At 45.7% G+C, this 5,848-nt stretch overlaps 1 protein-coding gene across 5 annotated transcripts in view; it reads right to left on the reverse strand.

The window, feature by feature from the left end:
- SLC43A2 (solute carrier family 43 member 2) overlaps nt 1–5,848 on the reverse strand; it is a 55,511-nt gene that overhangs the window by 32,594 nt on the left and 17,069 nt on the right. The window lies entirely within an intron of this gene.

Below are 5,848 nucleotides of genomic sequence, written 5' to 3' on the forward strand. Positions count from 1 at the left end.
GGCATTCTCTGGGAGTCGATCCTGACAGTTCTGCTTTTTAAAGGCCTGGGCTGCGTCAGAACGCAATTCGGCCCTGCTCAGCAGAAGCTCCAGCCAGCCCAAGAACATTGCCCAACAGCTCCGGCCCTGTCCTCGCTGACCTGCTTCTCATTCCCCTTTTGGGGGCTTTCTGCAAGAGGATCAGACGCTGGAGCCCTTATCAGAGGCCTGGAGGGGCAGGGACGTCTAAGGAGATCCCTCCAGGCCTGGGGTGTGATGGAAGGGGAAAGAGATGGCTTCTAAGTGCTCAGAGAGCTGACCTGCACAAGTAGCAGATGCAGGGCAGGCCCTAACCTCAGACAGGGAATAGAGATCGGATTGGGCAGCGCCTTGGAGCCTCTAGACCAAAGGCTGGCACGTTTCTTCTGTAAAGGGACAGGGAGTAAATATTTCAGGCTCTGTGGTCCATATGCTCTCTGTCACAACGACTTATCTCCCTCTACTCCCTCCCTCCACTCCCTCTGCTGCTGTGGCAGAAAAGGAGACACAGGCAATACTAAGCAATGCGCATGGTTGTGTTCCCGTTTGTTTACAAAAACAGGCAGTGCGCTGGTTTTGGCCTGGGGGTGCGGTTTGCTGACCACTGTTCTACATCCAGAAGTGGGGACCTCAGAGGACAGGCTGCCAGCCTCCCTCAACAAATCCCTGGTAACCGCGCTCTAAATGATGACCAGGTGATTTCTTGCCTGTGCAGCCTGGACCTCCCAGGAGGACAGCGAGGACTAAACGAAATCCTGCTGCAGTGGTTTACAGCCTTCCCATTGACCTACTGGAGGCCAGTGCGAGAAACAGGCGCCTGCCCCAGAAGAGTGCGGCTGAGCAGCACGAGCACACAGATTTGTTGGCATCTGCAGTGCTGTGATTCCAAGGAAGTGCACAGGCCCCCTGACGCTTATTCGAGGACCACCTAGAAACCTGAAAGCCCCAGGGTCAGATCCCTTGCTTACTCAGGAAAAGAGCTAGTTCTTCTTTGCTGGCTTTTTTTTTTTTTTTTTTTTTTGCCCATTTAAAAGAGCTCTTACAAATCACTGAAAAAGAAAAGCTAATGAACTCTGTAGAAAAATAAACAAAAAAACACAAAGAAGCAATTCACAAAGAAATACAAATGACCAATAACCAGGTAAAAGGATGCTCTGTCTAATAATGAAAGAAACTTTTAAAAAATCATGGCATAGGGCCAGCCAGGGGCATGGTGGTTAAGGCAGTGGTATCCCACATGGCTGACTGCGCGGTTCAAATCTTGGATCTGGTGGCTTGAACAACATGCTGGGCATGTGTGTTTGCATGCTCAAAAGCCTGAAAGGAGGATAGAAGAGAAGGGATTCTGAGGTGGCCATCCCCTCTGAGGGGTGATTTCTCACTTTCCCTCTCTCTCTGTCTCCCTCTGAGGAGCACAGGTACCCTATAGCAAATAAATACATAAATAAAAACAGAACGAAAAGCCCATAGTATATCATCTTTTGCCAGATCATGCTGGCTAATGTTTAAAAGACCAATACAGAATAGGAGGAGATACGGAAAAAAGGCACTCTCACACATGCTGGTGGAACTGTATCAGAATATAACCTTTTAGGGACCAGCAGTTAGCGTAATGGCTATGTTGCTGGACTCCCACGTAGTCGACCGCAGTTCACGTCCCGGACCTGGTGGCATAAAACTCACATCGGGCGCGTGTGCGTGCGTGCCCAAGATCCTGAGAGGAGAATGAAGGAGAAGGGACTGCGGCATGGCCATCCCTCCTGGGGGGTGATTTCTCACTTTCTGTCTCTTTGTCTGTCACTGTCTGTCTGGCGAGCGCAGGCCATTGTGTCCTATGGAAAAACCCCCCAAAAAAAAAAAAAAAATGAACATAACCTTTTAGAAGGACCACTTAACAGTGTATATTAAACTTTAAAACAAGCTGATCCTAGCCCAGAAATTGTACTTACAGAAGTTATTTTACAGAAATACATGTACAAGGGGACCAGCAGTTAGGGTAATGGCTATGTCACTGAACTCCCATGTAGTCGACCGTGGTTCGAGTACTGGACCCGGTGGCTTAAAACTCACGCTGGGCGCATGTACATGCGTGCCCAGGATCCCGAGAGGAGGATGGAGGAGAAGGGATTGCAGCGTGACCATCCTCCCTGGGGGGTGATTTCTCGCTTTCTGTCTCTCTGTCTCTCTCTGTCTGTCTGGCGAGCACACGCGCCCTATAGCAAAAACCTCTCTAAGAAAAAAAAAAAATTAAAAAAAAAATACATGTGCAGGTATGTTCAGTTTGGCAGCATTCGTAAGTTAGAAAAATTGGAGGTCAACCATAAAGTCTATTAGTAGGAAAATGGCTGAATAAATTATGGTATATTTATATTATAGAATAATATGGAATAATAAGGCAGATTTCAAATACTGACAAGAAGAGATGTAAGGGATACATTAAGTAAAAAAAGTAAAAAAAAAAAAGATGTAAGAGATACATTAAGTAAAATGGTTTAAAAGAGAAAAATAACAGGACCAGTAGTTAGCATAATGGCTATGTCGATGGACTCCCATGTAGTCGACCATGGTTCAAGTCCTGGACCCGGTGGCATAAAACTCACACCGGGTGCATGAGCATGCGTGCCCACAATCCCGAGAGGAGAATGGAGGAGAAGGGATTGCGGCATGGCCATCTCCCCTGGGGGGTGATTTCTCGCTTTCTCTTGCTCTGTCTCCCTCTGTCTTTCCGGCGAGTGCACGCGCTCTATAGCAAAAACCTCTCCCCCTCCCCCCCCCAAAAAAAAAGAAAAATAATAATATTGGTATATGCAGGGTTTTTTGTAAAGAATTATTTATTTTAATTTTACCAGAGAGAGTTATATAGAGAGAGAGAAAATGAGAAAGTAAACCACCAAGTCTGGGACTCGAACCACTGTTGACCATGTGGGAGTGTCCAGCACCTAACCACCATGCCACCTGCTGGTCCCAATATATGCAGATTTTTAAAAATACTGAAGAAACATATCCCGAACTGATGAAGGTATGCATATAGAATTCTACAGTTTATAATTTATACTTCTGAAATGTTGAATTTGAAAATAAAAAAATTCTGTCCTTTAATCATAAAAATTAAGACAAGAAAAATACTCCTCTGGACTTATTAGTCTCTTCTAAAATATTTCTGGGCAACAACTTTGGAGCTCTTTTTATTTTTTATTTATTTTTTAAAAGAATTATTAACTTAATTTTGCTTATTATTATTACTTTTAAATTTGTTACAGGGTATGTACGCTCACCAGAGAGATAGAGAAAGAGAAAGAGAGAGGGAGAAAGTGAGAAAGCAAGCTGCCAGGTCTGGGACTTGAACCATGGTCAGTCATGTGGAAGTCCAGTGCTTTAAGCATCATGTCATCTGCTGGCCCTTTGGAGCTCATTTTAAAGGCTTTTTTTTTTTTAAAGGAGATACATAGGGATTTTTTTTTCCCATTTATCTTATGCTTTCTTGTGACAAAGCATCTTTCTGACTCAGAAGCATAAATGCCTCACATTCAAGGACTGTTTCATTCTCTTCTCCCTGAAATTTAGACCTGCGTGACAGAGGCATGCCATGACGAACGATGGGGGTAATGCTACCTTTTTATTTTTCATCTTGATGAAAGAGTTCATGATTTTCACGCCATCAAAGAACAAACAAAACCCTCCCTCCTGATTCACAATTTACACAACTTAGTGGAATTCGAGTACTTTCGACATTTCAAACACATTTCTCAGTTATGACGTTTGTTTTCCTTTGGGAATCTGGGGGGGTGGGAGGAGGAATGTATTCATTTTTCTTTTGTATCTACCTGGTTTTAAAAAAAATCCAAAAAAGTATAAAAATAAATCTCCCTGGCACCCACAGAGGCAGAGGCTAAGCCACCTCTGGAGTTCCCAGAGTTCTAAGTGTCTCCCACACCCTGCAGACACCCACACCTGAGGGTACTGCACGCCTGCCCTGCGCTGTGCTCTTCTCGCCTAACACAGATTTCACTGAGTTTCCCATTCCCAGGGATCTAGGCCCAGAAAGTCTTCCCACCAGGACAAAGCTAACAATGCAGAGTGCAGAAAGTGGGGGCTGGCAGATAGCATGGTAGTTAAGGTGCTGGACTCCCACATGACAGACTATGGTTCAAGTCCTAGATCCGGCAGCTTGCTTTCTCTCTTTCCTTCTCTTTTTCTCTCTCTGGTCAAACGAAATAATGATAATAATAATAATAAAATTAAATAAATATTTTTTTTTTAGAATTACTCTATGTAACATCATCTATTTATCTATTTTTCTTTTTTAAAATCTGATCGCAGAGAGAAGGAAAGTGAAAAAACAAGCCACCAAGTCTAGGATTTAACCATGGTCAAGCCATGTGGGAATTCAGAGCCTCAACCACCATGCCACCTGCCGACCCCAAAATAATTCTTTCTTTTTTAAAAATAATTATTTTCTTTAACTTTTATTTATTTATTTACTTATTTTAATTTGACCAGTGAGAAACAGAGTGAAAGCAAGAGAGAGAGAGAGAAAGTGAGAAAGCAAGCTGCTAGGTCGGGGACTTGAACCGCAGTCGGCCACGTAGGAGTCCAGTGTCCTTAACCACCATGCCACCCGTCAGCCCTCAAAAGAATTCTTTAAAAAAAAAAAAAAGAAGAAGAAGAATGCAGGAAAGGGGAACAGGAATGATGCTGGTCTTGACCCGTAGGTCACAGCCTGAAGGCAGAGTCACGAGATGCCAGCACCTCTCAAAGTGCTTCACTAGAGGCCACGAGTCCTCAGGGTTCCCTCAAAGCTAAACAAGGGCCCCTTTAGCAGAGTGACCCCCAACTCATCAGCAGAAAGGGAAATCAGGAACGAGGGTGCGCTGCAAACAGGAAGGACAGGAATGTGTCTTAAAAACATTTCTGCAGGTAAACTGAGGCAGGCCAGAGTTCCCGGTTGAACAGAAGCCGCACTGACAAGCCTTTTATTCCCCTCTTCCCCAGCGGGTCAGTGTGAATGGCACCCTGCCCCAGCCAGGCAAGCCTACAGAGAGCTCCCTCCCCCCTCCTGGGAAGGCGCTTTTGTTCCTTCGACTTTCTTTCCTTTAACTCGCACCTTCCTTAAACGCCCCCTCCTCATAAAGCAGCATGTTCTGTGGCATCCTGGTGCCTCCAAGGCAACATCTCCCCAGAAGGGCTGTCTGCGCCCCGACATCTAGAAAGCCAAGACGAGAGGCAGCACAGGTGCTCCCCAAGTTGTGCTCTCAGTGTGGACAAAGGCTGGGGCTGGGGATGGGGGACTCCCAGGGAGGTAGTTCTCAGGGGGCCTGTCAGCCAGAGTTGCCAGAGGCCAGGTGCCGGCTGCGAGGAGAAGCAGAGGAGAGAAAGTGGGTGGCAGCCTTTTCTTCCTTCTCTTGTCTTCCCCGCTCAGTGCCAAAGCCAAGGTCGGAAAGCAGGGAACGCGGAGAGATTCCCACTGCCTGCAGGGCCTCCCAGCTTGCCAGGCCACTTCACTAAGAGCCCTTTCACTGCCCGGGCTGTCCGGGCAAACAAAAGGCAAGGAGATGGAACCCAAGAGGTGCTTCCTCAAATTTAGAAGTAGATTCCTGAAATAGAGCTAGTTTTTTTTTTTAAAGAATTACTTTATTTAACTTTATTTATTCACTCAGTTTGACCAGAGAAGGACAGAGTGAGTGAGAGAGAATGTGAGAAAGCGAGCCACCAGGTCCAGGAGTTGAACCGTGGTTGCCATGTGGGAGTCCAGTGCCCTTAACCACCACACCACCTGGCAGTCCCTAGAGTTAGTCTTTAAAAAAAAAAAAAAAAAAATCACACTAGGGCC

The sequence above is a fragment of the Tupaia chinensis genome, unplaced genomic scaffold, assembly GCF_000334495.1.
Source record: "Tupaia chinensis unplaced genomic scaffold, TupChi_1.0 Scaffold144899_1, whole genome shotgun sequence".
NCBI lineage: Eukaryota > Metazoa > Chordata > Mammalia > Scandentia > Tupaiidae > Tupaia > Tupaia belangeri.